The sequence below is a fragment of the Rattus rattus genome, chromosome 2 (genome assembly GCF_011064425.1).
Source record: "Rattus rattus isolate New Zealand chromosome 2, Rrattus_CSIRO_v1, whole genome shotgun sequence".
NCBI classification, from domain to species: Eukaryota; Metazoa; Chordata; class Mammalia; order Rodentia; family Muridae; genus Rattus; species Rattus rattus.
Genome location: NC_046155.1, coordinates 64,722,782 through 64,740,281, shown reverse-complemented (window position 1 = coordinate 64,740,281; position 17,500 = coordinate 64,722,782). Strand labels below are relative to the sequence as shown.

The 17,500-nt window shown below is 47.7% G+C and overlaps 1 protein-coding gene across 10 annotated transcripts in view; it reads right to left on the bottom strand.

Annotated features, from left to right (window-relative positions):
- Ebf3 (EBF transcription factor 3) overlaps positions 1–17,500 on the bottom strand; it is a 117,536-nt gene that overhangs the window by 13,464 nt on the left and 86,572 nt on the right. The window lies entirely within an intron of this gene.

The following is a 17,500-nucleotide window of genomic DNA, read 5'->3' as shown; positions in this document are numbered from 1 at the left end:
TTTCTTGATGTAGATATCGTTTTCTGTGGAGTAACTCCACGGTGCACGGCGCGACATAAATCAGGAGGTTTTCGGAGACTAATAAGACCTGCCGCCATCTATTCATTACCCCGCCCGCAATTTGGGCCATCACTCATTAGTAATTTGATGATTAACGCCACCCAGGTCTGCGGAGTGCGGGAGAACACAAAAGGCCAGAGCTTCCTAAGAGGAAGCTTGGGGCTGCCTTGGAAAGTGCTCTCCACAATAATTGGTCACCATTATCCTTGAGTGCTGAGCTGTCGGTGCGTCTTGTAAGCAACCCAGGACGCCTTACACGTACACTCAATAATGCGCCCGAAAGTTGAGGACCACAATATGATTTGACATTCCATCATACATCCCGGAGACAAAGGTCCGCACAGGAATGTGAAGTAAGACATTTTCTTGTTAATAAAGCATTGATCCGATGTATTGATTTTACATGACACGGCTTTTGCTGGGATTTTGCCCTCTTTTTTCTTTGCAAATAGTAAAACCCTTCAAAATGCCTTGGTGTATGTGACATGGCAAAATTTCTAACTCTCTGTGATGTAAATTCTATATGTGTAAAACCACTTCATAATCAGACCATTAATCATCAGAAGCTGTCAGCATTGACTGGGGGGACAATTTGTCATGTCTCTGCCTCGGCACGGGCAAGGGTGTCAGGCAAAAATGCAGTGTGGACATCAGGGAGGATGGGCTCCAGTCCCAGCCAACGACTTGGTCCAAAAAGGGTAAGATGAAGTATTATGTTTCTTGATCGGGGTGGTGAGGGGGGAAGGTGGCCCAGTGTGCATTCCTAACATGTCAGGTTTCTCCTCTCTGCCAGCTAATCACCACGACTGTTTGACTTAATGAATCGGCCTGATGAAAGGTGATCAGAAAAGATAGATGGGCAGCCGTTATTGATTTCATGCAAATGCCCCTGACAGGTGATAGGCGCTTTAATGCAAGCTCTCAGAGGCTTTATGACTGTGATAAGCATACACTCACTCCGGGAGAGCATTCTCAGTGTCTCGGTTGAAATGATACTCTTCTGTGACTCAAAGTGTCGCACAAACGGTATAAATATGAGGGCACCTTTCATCTCTCGAGTCCAGCCAACAGGCATTAGCACCGTGGTGAATATGCCACCAAATTAATCAGGGGAGCTCAGGCAGGGCACAAAGGTATGCCAGGGCCAGTCCCTACCAGACTGGCTGCATGCGCCACACAGCAAGGGACACAGCGCTGCTGTTCCAGCCAGAAGATGTCCCTCCCCCAGGGGTCAGGCTCCAGAGTCTCAAATGTATTTATGTAGCAAAAGTGTTGGAACCTGCCTCCTCTTTAGTAGCAGGGGCCTCAGCAGGCCTTTACAGTCCTGGCAGTTTCTGCTTCCATGATGGGTCTTCCCATGTACATCTGGGTCCCCTGGAGCATTCTCTGGTCCCACTGAAGGCCTGCCATGGCCAGCAGCCCTCGGATCCTCAAGGAGCCCATCCCTACCCATGGCTGGTGAAGACTGGTTCGATCCTCACTGGCCAATTCTGCAACTTGAGGAGAAAGCACGAGACCTCCCCACACATCTAATAACCCCTCAGCATGTCGAGTTTACAGCCTAGAGCCCAGCCGAGCCAGGGCAAGGCACTGGCACGTCCAGTCACAGAGCCCCAAGCCAGGCCAATCAATACCACTTTCCTGTTTTAGAACTGGGTAATTATGAGGGGGAGAGATTGCCTGACCTTTCACCTGCACTGCATTACTTTGCTGATATTAAGATAAATTGCCTGATTTTGGGTAAACATATGCTGCAATTCAAACTGTCAGCACTGGTTTGCTCAGGGATAATTTGTATTGATCTCCCAGCTTCTTCCCAATTTTGCTTACTGACCTCGTGGATAATTAGAGAAGGAGCCCTGGGTGAGCTCAAGTCGGGGATGAAGAAGAAATATGAAGAAGAATAAAGCAAATTTGTTTTATGTTAATATTTGTCGGTCCGCCCCTCACATCTGTCAGCATCAGCAAAGCCATAAATTAATGCATTTGGTTCCCGAGCAATTTATTCCAAGGAATTATTTAGCAGCATGCTTAGTCTCTGAACATGTGTCACTGGGTTAAATTAATTTAAACTCTGCCTTAAACACAACAAAACAAATGTTATTTTCTGCTGAAGGGGAAAAAACAATAACGTTTATCAAAAATGTATCTGTAAGCTAGCACCTTTCTGCATGGATTTCCGTCAATCCGTGAAAGGGAGGGTGGGTTCTCTAATAAATCCCCCCTCCGGAAGTAATTAGCACCCATTATTTGTCCTGAATTCAAATTTCGCTAAGATGGCCTGCTGCCTGTAGGAGATGAGTGTATGTGTGAAATTATATCGTTTAAGATATGTCAGATTACAAGGCTGTTGTATCAAAAGTCATAAAACAAATCTCCCCTGTGAAATATCTCTTTATTAACTGTGCCATAAGATATTAACATTCCTCATTTAGTGGAGGGCCTTTTATCTGTTTCAAATACATTATTCGTCCTTTTGGAGATAAACTGTATTAATATCCATTTGAGTAGGCTACTGTGGCCTAATGCATAGTAATTTTTGTTGGAGAGCTTTTATTTTAGAATAAGAAAATTACACAGCAATAAAACCTGAATGAATCAGAAGCTAGAATGGCCGGGAATCACATTCCATGCCAAATGAGCCAAGCAATCAGGCAGCCTGTGAAAGGCCAGATATCCGGCTATCATATGCAGGCCAGTCTCCAGCGTGGGCCCTACAAATAGAGCCTGACATGACCACATAGACGTGATTGCGCACGCCAGAGAGCCTGCAGCTTGAGAAGGACGCATATTTAAATATATCCCAGTGTACTGGAGTTAATCTCGTTACTTTACATGCATTGAAGTCATAACAGAAGAAGCGTTCTAAATATTTAAGTCATGCCCATGTACTGGGGGATTAATCATAGCGCAATTGATAAAATTTTAACGGTCTGTGATGTCGGTTCAAGTTGGGATTGCCAGAGCTAATGTGGCAGCCGAAAATGGCATCAGGCTTTGAGCTGCAGCTGGGGCCAGAGTACCTCCAACTGGCCTGCTGCAATTAGAAATGTACCAATGGGCGACCGTGCGGGGTTTTTCTTTCTTGTGACATCAGTCATTGGAGTTTACATTTTGATGGCTGCACTGTCTTTGTCAGCCAGCCCTGCTCAGGGTTCTGTGTTTGTCTCCAACCTCCCAAAATGTAAATGGCTTTCGTCAGACTTCAATGGCTAATCCATTGGTGTGTAAACCCCATTCACTTATGTGAATAAGAGGACATGCTCCTGACCACGGATGACATGTAGAAAACATTGCCGATCAAAAAGACGACGTTTAGGGCCAGGATGCTTTCCTGCAGAAGAAGAACTCCTAGGAGTGAAACTAAGCCCCCTGAATTTTTGAAGGCCAACTCACTCACCAGAAATTTACTAAGCAGCTACTATTCTTCCAGGGCTCAGCTGTGCCTGCTCCCAGTGGTGTGAAACCAATCCTCAAGGGCAGCAGTCAAGAGCCAAAACTTGCTGTGGGCAGTTCCCCACCACCCCCAATCCAGGCGGTAGAAATGGAAGGCACCATTGCATGAAGGAAGGGCCACAGTGACAAAGCTGAATTGTGACAAACCACCTCCTGAACACCTTCCTGCCATTCCAGGGAGACCTGGATCCGGCTGCCAGCCAGAGAGCAGTGGCCCGCCTTTAAGGACTGCTGGAGTAATTGCTCTTGTAGCCCAGCTGTATCTTTAAAAACGGTGACATTAAACCCACGAGGGGGAGACTCCCAGGTAGGAAACAGCTGCTTCTAGCACCATCTTTCCACCCCGGCAGCCCAAGCCGGCAAGCAGGTTACAGTGCAGCAGAGTCTCCTGCCCCAAACCCCGACTCCAACAGGAACAACAGGAAGACATTCATTTGCTCCATTCCAGCTGCTGGCTGCAGCTATTAAGTGAGCTCCAGTTTCATTTCAATAATGATCGGCTTCCTGTAACTTCCCAATCATGCATTTGTCATAATGCAGTAATTTTCTTGCTACAAACAGATCCTCATAATGAGGCCGTTTTTCACATTAGCAACATAACTACATAATAAGAACATCTGTAGTTCCTTTTCCGAGGGACAAGAGCGCGCTTCAATTAAGGCGATGGGTTTGTTAAATAAGATATAGTATATTTTACTAACAGGGATGCCCAGGCCCTGCCCCAACAGACTACAAGCCGTCAGTGTGCCTGAATGAACACAGGTTGTAATGTGTAAAAATTAAATAAAGTAAAATTAAATTGCTCAATACAAAGACATTCCTCTAGAGGGTGTTGGTGATTTTCGTGACAAAGTGCTATTTGCTGACAAGTAGTTTACACATTAACCAGCCGAATCCAAGGGGGAAAAATGCCAATAGCAATTATATCACCTTGAGGTTATTAAATGTCCCACTGATAAGTAACTAGGTGAGCTTGACCAGGTGATAAAGACTGCTGTGAGCAAACGATTGCTTGTGAAGAATGCTTCTCTGGCCTGCTGTTTCTCCAGATAGCTTTTCTTTCAAAAATGACTGTATAAAAAGTTACACTAAAATCGTATGGCTTCGGAAGTCAAAACTGATACTTAGCCCCACCCCCACCCCCACCCTTCGTGTCCCCTCTGCTCCAGCTAGAGCACTTTCATCATTCCACCTCAAAACACTACACAAAGTCCCCAAATGCCTGGGTTTTTCTCTCCCCCCTTTTTTAGGCTTTAAAATGATGCTAAGTTCTCCACTTTATCATCAACTGTCTCCTGCAAGCGCATTTCATCTATAAGAAATTCAGATGCTCGGGAAATTAAAATTTCAAAGATCTGCTGCAAAAAAAAAAATCAATGGGGCAAGATCAATGCTCATAGAAATTTCATGAACTTTGAACTGATCCGGGCATGATGATGAGGGGTGGCTGGAGTCGCAGGCAGCTGACGGCTCTTAGTGTGGATGAGAAGCAGCCGGGCAGCGGGAGGAGTGCCACGGTTTACACGGGCTTTTGCTTTCATATTTTGTTGGACAAAAAATTTTAATTTTTAGTCTATTTCAGTAACAAGCAGAAACGAGGGGGGGAATCACCTTCCCAACCCAGCGTGTGGATCTCCCTGTTTAAGAGCACCTAATGCTTTGCACACTAACGCGGCCACAAAATGAAATCGGTTCCCTTTGCAGCCGATTGCAGGTGCAAATTAATATTGTAAAATGAAGATCAATACATGGACAGGGCCAAATCAATAGTGGCTAAATTATTGCTGCATTTTCCTCCTCATTCAAGATGAGTTGTGTTTTCCTCTCAAAGTCAATACTTCGCAGCTTTTCTCATTAATTTCTCAATAAATTTGGCAATGAATTTCAATCACAGAACTCGGCAGGGTGAGCTAGGCATTGTGGTGTGCATGGGAAACACAAAGGCCACGCGGTCCCCACACCGCTCACTGGGGTGCTGTCCTGGCTAAGGGACAAACAGTGAATTCATAGGTCACACTTCTGCACTTGGAGGCCAACCCCAAATTTGGTGTCTCCTATGAGTAGCTTGGGGCTTGTTTGGTGTCTGCTCTGGGTCACTGTAGGGGGACACATTCCCAATGCCAGGCCCACTTAGGGTTGGCCTCAATTTCCCATCAGTTCCTCCAGAACCTACCATGTTCCATCAACACGTCTTCTTGGAATAAGAGCACCACAGTTGACTTCCAATTGCGATTTGGAGCCTCCCTGTACACTCAGGGAATCCTGTTCTGGTATTCATACAGGCAGCCCAACCCGGCCTACTGCACAGGGACCCACTTCCATTCACCACTGCCTGGCAGCGGATGGCAGCATTGTGATGTGACACCAAATGCAGAAAAGGGGGCAGCCCATCTTCCTTGTTACCAAAATAATACCCTTGCTGACAACTATTGGACTGCATTCAAACACTTTTGTTTACACACCTCAAAGAATGCACTGGATTGTGGCTTGCATGAGCATGGGGGAACTACACCAACCAAGCCCAGCCCTGCAGCTCAAGAAAACCCAGGCCCCGGAGCCTGCACTCTCATCACCACACCTCTCCATCTCAGGGTGGTCCAGCACAGACACACCCCAGACAAAGATCTAAGGTCTGCCAATCCCTGGTGTGTGTGACAACCCCCTCCCCATCCCCAAAGCTGTAATTTTAACCAGCTCTCTAGGTAGAGAAGTATGTTCCAAAAGGGGCAGGAGTGAGTAAAACCACTCTCAATATCAGACAACCACCACAAGCTTCCATACATCACTCTGTGCTTCAGGAAAGCAAGTTCCCTGTGTCCTCATCCTCTCAGAGATTTCATGGGAAGTAAAAGGAGGTCATAAAAGCCAAGAGAGAGGGGTTGGGGATTTAGCTCAGTGGTAGAGCGCTTGCCTAGCAAGCGCAAGGCCCTGGGTTCGGTCCCCAGCTCCGAAAAAAAGAAAAAAGAAAAAAAAGCCAAGAGAGAAACACTCTGTGGACAGCAACAGATGCACACATTTAAAGCCAGCAGGAAAATCTCTGTGCAGAATAGAGTCTGCAGAGGAAGCTTAGGAAGCCAGCTCTCCCAGGCTACAGACACTCAGGCTGTGACCTAAGACAAAGGGCCCCTCTTGAGGGCTGAGTGTCCCTGCTCCCATGAAACCTCTATTTCCTAGAAAATATTAAGAGGGTTACTCAAGGTGACCCTACAGCACATGCCAGACTCATTCAGAACAGTGCATATAGCTGGTGCTTAAAGGTGCTGAGGCCCAGTGGCCGGGCTTCTGGAAGACACCCAGACCACATGATGAAGCTATCAAGTATCTCTAATTTTGAGGAACAAAATAAGCACACTGTCTTACATCTTCGTGGATTTGTCCTTAATATCTACATGTCCATGAACCTCTACACACATAAAAGCAACCATGTGGTACATCTATTCAATGGAATACTATTCAGGCATGTAGAGACATGTCTCCAGACACATGCCACGGTGGAACCCAAGAACATCATACGCTATGTGAAAGAAGACGCTCCAAAGGGTGTGTGCTGGATGATCTACCCTTGGCAAAGAACCAGAATAGACAAGTCTACAGGAGTGAGGGTTAGACCCATAGCAGCCAAAGCCAGGAATGGGAAGGAGAAACGTGAATGTGGACCACAGTTCAGGATGAAAATCATGGAGATAGGGTTGTACACCACTGTGCATATAAAAACCCTTTAGTCTCCCAGCTTCTGTTGGCCATCTTTGTAGATCAGCTGCACACAAGGCAGATGTGAGGCTCCTAGTATTTACACCCTATGTTGACTGTGGCACTGCTCACAAGGGGGAAGATGTAAAGCCAGTCTAGACTCCATCAGCAGTAAAGGTAAGGAAGAAGCTCATGCACACTATGGAGTCTTAGCCATGAAAAAAACAACAGTACAGAAACCATAGATTTTCAGGAAAATGGGTGGAACTGGAGATCACATGTTAAGTGAAATAAGCCAGACTCAGGCGAATTTCCGATGTTTTTCCTCAAAAGCAAAATTTAGATGCTTTTTAAGTAGAGGGGACATAACAGATCCAAAGGGAAGAGGGGAGGAGCAGGAGGTGGTGATGAGGAGGAAAGACAACACACTGCATGTTGTGAGTGTGTGGAAATGTCATAGCAGACCCCATTGACGTGCATGCTAGCTGTAGGTGGGAGAATAGCAGTACACGCTTTAATCTGGGTGTGCCTGCGCTGAGGAAAATGCTCTTCTGCATAGTGTCTGGCAGGTAGCACAGGTGCTCCAACAAGAGCAGGGACCCATGCCAATTGAGGAAGGCAGAACCCAGCTGTGCACTGGGGGAACTCCCACATAGGATTTCCCAGCATGGTTTACCTTCCTGCCTTCCCACTGGCATCTAACTCCGGGTCTTTCAGGTTGAATACAGAAGGAAAGAAATATTTGGAGGCAAAGCCTTTAAAGATGTGGCCAGGATTAACATAAGTGCCGGAATCCTCAAAGCTCAGGCCTTGTGCACAGGGAGTTGCACTCTCCATGTACCACAGAGAGAAGCCCTGCTGGCCGGATGCGCTGTTGCATGTCGGTGACCCTGGCTTTCAGGAGACAGAGGCGGAGAATCAGGCACCTAAAGCCAACCTGAGCTACATTGTCAGATGAATTAAAAAAAAAAAAAAAAGTCATGAAAATGGGAGGGGGTCTAGTTGGGAAGAAAATTGCTTTCAGTAGGGGGGGTGGGTAGAAAAAGAAAAGGGAGTGAATGACCTAAAGTATATAAGATGAAATTGTCAAAGAATTAGGAAAGGGAGAGGGATGGGGAGGAAGGGTCAAGCTCTGCTCTCATGCATGTTGGAGATCACAAGTTGTCTGGTAACCTGAGGAGAGTGGGCCTCACCTGTGACCTTTATAGCTTCTCATGCCCCGCCCCACACTTGCTCCCTGGACACCCAAGAGCAGGGTACATTTTTAATGGAAATCTTCCACACCCTGGCTGAGCACTAGGGCCATTTCTAGAGAAAATCCCACAGCTCTGCCCCCTGCATGTTCTCGAGGAGCCATTGCTATTCCCTGAATCCAGTATGTGAGAATACTGTTGGCATTGAGGCTGGTTTTAACGTCTCTCCACACCGTTTCTGTCCCACAGGACTGAGTCAATGCAGTTGTGGTAACGTTCGTGCTCCATGTGTGTCACAGGCCATGGAGATCCCAGGGGAGCTTCCAGAATGAAGACAAGAGTAGCTGCCCTTGGCAAGAACCCACTGCTGCACTAGCAAGATGTGTTTCCCTCACACAGGGGCCTTGAGCACCTCAACAGTTGCTGATTTTCCTTCCCAAGGGTCACCCACAATACCCTACTGAGGACTCAGCCTAGACATACATGAGATAAACACTGACCCCCAAGAAGGCAGATTCCAAACCACGGTGACCTGTGCTGCACCATCACACCATATCTAAAACTGAGACACCATGTTCCCCTTGGGCATCCAATCATCTGGCTTTCCCAAGCTCCTGGCTGAGGAGCAATGAAAGAGACAGTGCATCATCCATGGGTAAATACAGGACCCAGTTTCTATTATGATGCCATGACAAAGATCAAATAGAACTTGGGGCCTTATTCAAGGCAGAATGTCAGCACTATCGGTAGAGTGCCCTGAAGGCAGGGATATTGGTGAGCCTGTGGCCTCTAGTAGCTACAGGCTGTCTCACTCACAAATAGCAAGCTACCTTCACTGGGGTAGTGACTGCTGTTTCTACCCACAGGAAGCACATTAGGAAATTCTAAAATCTTCAGCTTAGGATATACCCCAGCTGGGTGACAAGGGCACACACAGCAGCCACCTGCCATAGCCATGAACACACAACAGGAGTCTGGACCCTTGATGTGTGTGTCCCTGAGTGCTGACAGACCTAAGCTTCTGTGAGGGATTTTGTGTTGGGAGTACTATCATCAAAGACCACTGACGGGTAGGTGATGGATGGTTATTATGCACACATGGGGGCAGCTACACTGACGTGGGGCTGAGATCTTGGCTAGGACCAAGGAGCACAGGCCAGCAGCACTTCCTCATCCCCATGGAGACCAAGGGAGATAAAGGGGAGGAGGTGGACAGATGGAGCAGAACTCTAGCTGAACCCCCAAACCCAACTCACAGCTTTCCAACCGCTGCGTGCCCACGGGATGCCTCGAGGGGCAGATCTGGACCTAGAAATAGAAAGTCTCAGAGATCCTAGGCCTCCCTTGCCTAGCAGTAGGGTTTCCACATGTGGAAGACTGAGAAGTGATGCTTCAGGGAAGAATTTTAACTAGAGTCAAAAAAAGAAAGAGAGAAAAAAGAACTCATGATAATGTTATGTCTTCAAAACAAACAAACAAATAAAAACTCCTCTGAGCCTAATGTACACCAAGATCTGTGGTAGCTCCTGGTCCCTATGGAATTTGTGATTTAAATTGTCACATGATCCCATCTGCACCTTCAACAAATATGCATCACTCCATCAGCCCATGCCTGCAAACCCAAACAGGGCAAATCCCATCTGCTCATCGGGGCTGTGGGAACCTTTGCAGTTATCCAGGGTCAACAATCTGCATCGCGGACTTCCATTTTGTTGTTGAATTAAAAATCACCCAAAGGGAGGAAGTGAGATCCTGATAATTTTCTACAACAAATTTAAAAGGCCCAGAAGTCAAGCAACAGTTCTTTGAATGTATCTTTTCTTGGTTGTTTCTGCATCCCAAGTCTTGTTCTAACTCTGCTGGATATGGACAAGACTTAAGACCTTCTAGAAATAAAAGCTTTCTGCGGAGACACACAGGGACCCTGGTCCAGCTGTCCCAGGAGCCAGCCTGCACAGAACATTCCAGAATAAAACACTCCCCCACCATATCCTCTTCATGCCCATCACACATGTGCAAATGGACTCTGTGCGAGGAAACCCAAGCACTAGGCTACGAGACCCCATGTCCCTTGTCCCCATAAGAGGGACAATGGGCAGTTTATCTCACCTCCCCTTTGGTGTTGGAATTACCACTTCCTTTTAAAGTTCTCCACCAAGATGTTGGCTCTGCAGCTGCATTGGTTCTCATGATCAACCCCCTAGAGGGTTCCCTGGAGTGACCTGCCTGCCATCTTACCTTAAACCTTATTTTTTTGTCCTGCTTATTCTTTGTTCGGTCACCTTCATTGTGTTGTGCTTTTAAAATGGCTATCAGTTCATGTTTGTCCCCCACACCCCACTATCCCCAGTGTCTTTCCCAGTCAGAACTGGAAATAAAACTCCTCTAGTGCTGCCAGGGGGTGGAGGTGGGGAGGATAGGAAACAGGGACCCTGCCTGTGTCAAAGAAAGAGGGTCAGGCCTGTCTCCACCATCCACAACCTGCCTATCCTAAGTGAAGCCAACGACCCCTTTGTCCTTTGGGTAAGACAAATGGCCGTCTCCTCACGGCCACGTCTTGTCAGGTGGACTGCGAAGTCAATACCTTCACCTTGGTATGGAAACTTTGTGATTTATCAGTCCGTCTCCCCTCTTGGGCTCACGCAGCCCCAACATACACAGCCAATCGGGCACATGGAGCAGACCTGGTCACAGCCAGTTGGAAGGCAACCAAAGCCTCTGTGATGACAGACAAATGTGTCTTCTTAGCAACAGCCCAAAAGCACTTGACTTGTACTAATAACAAAAAGGCCACGCTGGTCACCGTGGGTCTAAAGACGAAGCACCCTGTCACCAGCCTGGTTGGGAAATTAGCAAATAATGTTCTTTTCCTTGATAAATGGGTGACAGCCCCGTCTCACCAATCATTTTTAACATTTTGATGCATGCCTATGATCCCACTGGAGGGGCAGAAAAGTTTACTGGCCCTCAATTTTCACATGATGAATGGAACTCTCTAAATGTGCGATTTCTGTATGAGGTATAGTTCATTTTAAGCAATTCTGGTAAATGGGTGTCACTGATTAGGACAAATTGTCTACTTGTGCTGTGCCTCATTCTCCTGCTCTCCTTTGAGACAGGAAAGAGGAGACCACAGGGACAGTGAGCCTTCATGCAACCCTCTTTAAAGGATACGTTCTCCAGCCGTACCCCAGCACCCTCTTGGCACGCAGCAGTTTTCCTGATTGCGGCTCAGATGCCACCCAAGGGAGGACACCAGGTGAATGCTACCTCCTTGCCCGAGGCTCATAGGGACCCACCCACAACCTCCAGTCCCCACTCCCAGGGGAAAGTGCTGAGGCCTGGAAGCTTAGCACCTAGTCCTTGTGAAAACAACACAAAAATTACCACCCTCAGCTAGCCATGTTTGGACATGTGGCGAAAAGCAAGAGTGGGGTGAAGTTGGGAGGAAGGCAGTGCTATTTGAGTCATAGAATAGCTGAATAAAGTCTCAAATTTGGGAACCTAGAGATGGCCTGAGCTGACAGTGCAGCCCCATGCTAACCTTCAAGATAATCGGCTTGACATAAGAGCCAATGTATGCAGGGCTATCCATTACTAGGGTGTGGTTGGGTGTGATGAGGACACAGACATCCTGAGACACCTGCCAGGGACCACCACCCATGGGTGACAGGTATGACCACGGGCACACGCACTGGAGACTGGGAAGGGAAGTAGGGTGTCTCGTTGTCTTGGCAGGGGAGGTGGAATCTCTGATGACTCTGGGTCAAAAGCCCCACATTCTCGAGCCAGTAGCATAGGATGTGTTCCTGGATTGTGCACAGCAGTGGCTTGGAGCTTAGGGCTGAAATAATTGGGCAGTTTGTGTTTAACATTCGGTTTAGCAGAATGCAAATGGCATGACTCATGGGCAGCAATTTAGAATCATTTGTTCTGCAGACAATGTGATTTGTTGGGAGAACCACTGGCCTGGGAGAGAGAAAAGTAGAGCTGTCCAGCTGTGGTGAAGGGTGCTTGGAATCCACGATGTGGATAGAACCATGTCTAAATATTCACAAGCAACCTTTCCACGCGCCAGAAACACAAGGGCTTTCCCAGGTAAGAAGGAATGACATGGGAGGTGGAAGCCAGCCAGGAGACTCAACAGGAGGGAAACCATCTCCTGACAGGTGCAGGGTGGAGCGGGCACCCCTCAATATGGAGTCAGTTTTAAGACACAAGCAAACCCAAACACTGTATCAGAGAGAACACAAACTGCTTGCCATTACTGACTGAGGGATGGCCTCCCAAGCCTGACATCAAATGCACACTTGTCTGTATGAAAATATTCCCATCCAATGAACGCATCACAGACCTGGGGCCCTTCCAGATATCTGCCGTGTGTCCACTTTAGACATGTCTATGCTGCCTGCCAGCATCTTGTTGAGAGACTGGGCTCAGTCTGCTACTGGCGACATGTTGACTCCCAGTAATTTGTGATAATTTCTTTAATTGAGCAAAAAAAGAATTCTCTAAAACGAGGGTGGGTCAATCAAACTTCAGGGCAGAAGGTCAGCAGAAAAAAAACCCAAGTCCCATTCCTGGTGTCTCCCTCTCTCTCTCTCTCCCTCCCTCCCTCCCTCCCTCCATCCCTCCCTCTCCTTCCTTCCTTCCCTCCCTCCATATACTTCACGCTTGAAAACATGTCTGCAAAAGGAGTTTTCATGAGGATATACTCTCAATTAGAAGCATACAAATTCCAACCCAACTTAATCAGGTAACGCCATAATGTTACTATTCTAATTAAAAAATAATTTCTTTTATTACTCTTAACAATGTGATGTGTTTGTAGCAGTAAAAATATGAGAGCAAAAGCTGCTTGATGTTGCCTATCTGGTGAGTTCCTCAGGTAGGCAACTCCAGGACTGTTTAATTATTATTAAACAAGTCAATGGTATGCTATTAGACAAATATTAAAACAAGCACTGCACTTGGTTATTAATTTGAACTATTCACTTTTAAATGCAGCAAATATCTCATTAATTTAATTTTAGGTGCCCACCAGTTTATATTGCATTTTACAGTCTAAAGGCAATTTACTATTAACTGGCAATTACATACACAGTGATTGTTAATTCTGCTCCTAAGTGCTAGCCGCTTGAAAATTGTTCTCTCTCTCTAATTTCTGACCTTCTTACAGCAGGGGTGAGGCTCGCTGGGAATACAGAGAACTCCTATGGAAGAGCTGGACATGTCATTTGTGCTCATTCTTTTAATTCACCGTGCTAATCAACTGAACCGCCACGGCCTCCCAAGGTAATTGTGACTTGAGAGGGACTATGAACAGCAGCCAAGGAGCTGGATGGATGGGGCCTGGCCAGCCTGCCCCTTCCAGGGGCAGAGGCTGAGCACGACCACTCTGGGTTGACTAATAGGGTCTGGTTTTGAAAAATCTGGTGTTTCTCAGGTCACTGTAAACAGCTCATTTAGACCTCTGCCAAGTCCCTCCCAGCCTCTGGCAGGCTAGTGGCAGCCCCTCCTCCAAGACCAGGTTCATTATCCAGTGGCCCTGCGGCCCCACAGCTGGCTTCATGCCGGGAAGGTTAAATGTGAAGGTGTCCCAGCAGCCTCCGGGGCCTGGGCACACTGATGGGAACCAGACGCCCAGGGGATGGCGCCCATGTTGTGACATCCAGAGGGGCTGGCTCAGTTTTCATTGGGGAGAGGGAGTCCCTGTGATTAACTCATTGTCCCATCAATTTCAGGGCAATGCAAATCAGACAGAAGCTTCCAGGCCAGACAGGTTATGACCCCACCTTTCCTCAGCTCCCTGAGAATATAGAGTCCTATATCCCTTACACACATGTGAAATGTATATTCCTGACAATGATCACGTACACACACATGAACACACACACACACACACACACACACACACACACACACACACACACGGTAACTAGTTATTTTGGAAGGGCTGAGCTTGCATAGCCTTGAAGCAAATGCTCACACATGAGGAAACAAGAAATCTCCAATCTAAGGGCAGGAGGACCTGAGTCTTGGGGCCTAACAAGTCCAGTCAGCTTGAAAGTAGATGCAACCATGCAGAATGGACAGTAAGTCTCCAGAAAGGCTCATGAGGCTATAACAAGCCCAGGAGACACTGCTTTCCTTTGGGAGGCAATGGACACTCTGGTCAAGGAGGGCATTCCACCTCGCCAGAGAGCAAGGAGCTTCAGAGAGTGCCCTTCCCTAACCATCTGCCCAGGAGAACTGGTAACAGGGACTGCTACCACATGGGCCCTGCCAGCCAATGATAAGCAACTCCTCCTACCCTCCACACCTGCATTTGTTTACAAGTGTTCAAACCAGCACTGGGGACAGACACAGTCAAAGGAAGAAAATCAGGACCTGGATCTCTCTGCCATAAAACTGCTTGTAAAAATTTAAAAAACAAAACAAAACAAAAAAAACTGGGGTTGGCCCCTTCTAAAAACCAGCCATCTTCAACATTCAAACAAAAACCCCAAGAATACAAATCTTGGGAAGAATACAGATCTCAGGGAAGATCTTGCCTAGAGCAGCCCCTAAATAAACCAGCAGGACCTCATAACAACCTCACTGGAGAACAAGGCAGGCAGGCTGGTGAGGAGCAGGCCAGGACTGCCAACTGTGAACACAGGCTTACTTGGGTGCCACCAGCCAAGCCAGGCCACATGAGCAGAATAGGGACTCACTCAGTACACCCAAGACTCACAAGCTCCGTCAGCTCGCTGCCAGAACAGAGCAAGTGTGCACCATCTCCACATTCAAGGAGCTCAAAATGTGAACAGGTGCCCACGGACCTCAGCAGAAGTCCAAACTGTCACTAACTTTCCACAGCTGAAACTATTTACTAAGTGGCCTCTGTACGTCAGACACTTTGAGTTGTCCTTGATCCTTGCCAAAACCCCATGAGGAAGCAAGGAGAGAAAATTGAACTCAGAGGAGTTCAAGTCAACACGGCCCAACAGTCAGTACCCTGAGCCATAGGGCCATCTAGTTAAATGTTATAGATTTTTGCACTGTTGCCTCTATAGCCTGAAGCTTCTGGCCAGAAACTCAGCCCTATATGATGCCCACACCGACAGCTACCTTGAGGAGGAATGCTGGATGGGTATGGAGTGGAGCAGGTGCAGCTCATTCATACACATGACCCCAAGGCAAAAGTGCTGGGGGGTGACCAACCTGCCCAAGGTAGGAGTCCAACTTCTTACCTCCCTAAGAACTGGACATCCAATATGGGTACCCTTCCCTGAACAGCAAAGGCACTCATTGGAAGGAATCGGTAGGTGTTCCAGAATTGACTATGGGTTAATATTTAATAATAGCTTAAGCTGAATGTGAATTCAAGACATCTAATGCACTGAACATCACTGCTGAGCCCAGCCTCCCTCAGCTATATACAGAGCACTTACAAAAACTGTCCAGCGTGAAGCCCGTTTGGTGATACAGGGAGGAACTGCGCGTGCTCAGTGAACAGTGTGCTGAAGGCAAGAAAACGCTAGTGACGGTGACGTGAGAACATCTCCCCAGAAGGAAATCAGAAATGAGTGGAGGTGTTATACTTTTTAAAGATGTCCCGTTTTGTCATTTGTTTTGACAGATCCTCAAAATCTAGAGGAACTTCTCTTTCAACCTCTAGACTTTCCAGGAGACCAAGAATATCCAGATCCCCAAAATGGACGGGCACATCAGTCTTCTGCCATGTATGCTGTCACCCCTGTATCCCTTCATTCCTAGGACCCTGGTGCCCCACATTGACGAGGTAGGGATGCTGGGTTGTCCAGAGCTGGACACTCTAGAAGAGTGGTCCTCAGCCTCCCTAATGCTGTGACTCTTGAATACAGTTCCTCACGCTGTGGTGACCCCCGACGAGGACGTTCTTTCCATAGCTACTTCATAACTGCGACTTTGCTGCTGTTATAATTGTAAATATTTTTGGAGCTAGGGTTTGCCAAAGGGATCACAACCCCTAGACTGAGAACTGCTGCTATAAGATAAGGCTCTTGGGTGGCCGTAGGCCTATCGAGGAGTGGGGAGTCTATCCGGAGCCAGTCTGCTCCTTTAGTCCTTCCTGGAAAAGGAAAGAACTCGCGACTTCTGTGATTCCATGAACCTTAATGGGGCAGAAAGGGGCCTCAGAAACCTCCAGGCAACTGTCTGCTGGATAGGACAGAGGATGGCACCTAGTGGGATACCAGCCCAGGCCCAGGGCTCCTTCAGGTGGTAATAGAGAGGTCAACCCCAGGGCTCCAAGACCTACAATGCGGATATTACCCAGTCCCTGCATATCCACAAATAATCAACAAGCACTCATCCCTTCCACCATCCCTGGGCTTCAGCAGGTGCTGTCCTGCATCAGAACCATTCCTGGTGCCTTACAGCCTGTGGAACAGACTGAGATTACAAGTCAAAACGCAGATGAGTGAGGTAGACTTAAGGGGCACCTATGGCAACCTCAAACAAATCATGTCAATTAAGCACTTGTGTGGGCCAAGCAGGATGTAAACACCCCTCATGTCCCATGCACGGGGGCCACACAGGCCACCCATTCTATCCATCTGGGCTTGGGCTACCTGTATCCTCTGGAACTTTGACCACCTATAAGCAACAGAACCCTGCAGGGCCTAGGATCCCAGCCTATAGCAAAGAGACGTGGCTTCCACTGAAAGCCTAGGTAAGTGACAGGCTGTGACTTCTCCTTCCTGGTCACAGCTCAGGCAACTGAAAAGCAGTGATGAGGCAGACTGACAAGTGGGTGGGCACAAGGCCTTGCAGGCAGCCAGGCATGAGGCAGCCACTCTCCGGGGAGCTGGAAGCTGCTGCAGTTACCAACCACTCTCCATGCTCCACTTTGCTCAGTTGGTGAGAGGCAGAGGCCTTCGGATGGGGGGAAACGCCAAGGTCACACTGCTGCATCTGTCCAGCCATCATGAGCTGTCTAAGATGCAGACGGAAAGGTGCCCCCGATAAAACTCAACAGAGTGCCAGCGGTCCTCCCTCACTCCTTACTTGTACCTCCCCCGATGGACCCCTGGACACCCACCCCAGGAGGCTCCCACTGAGACGGAGCACCCACC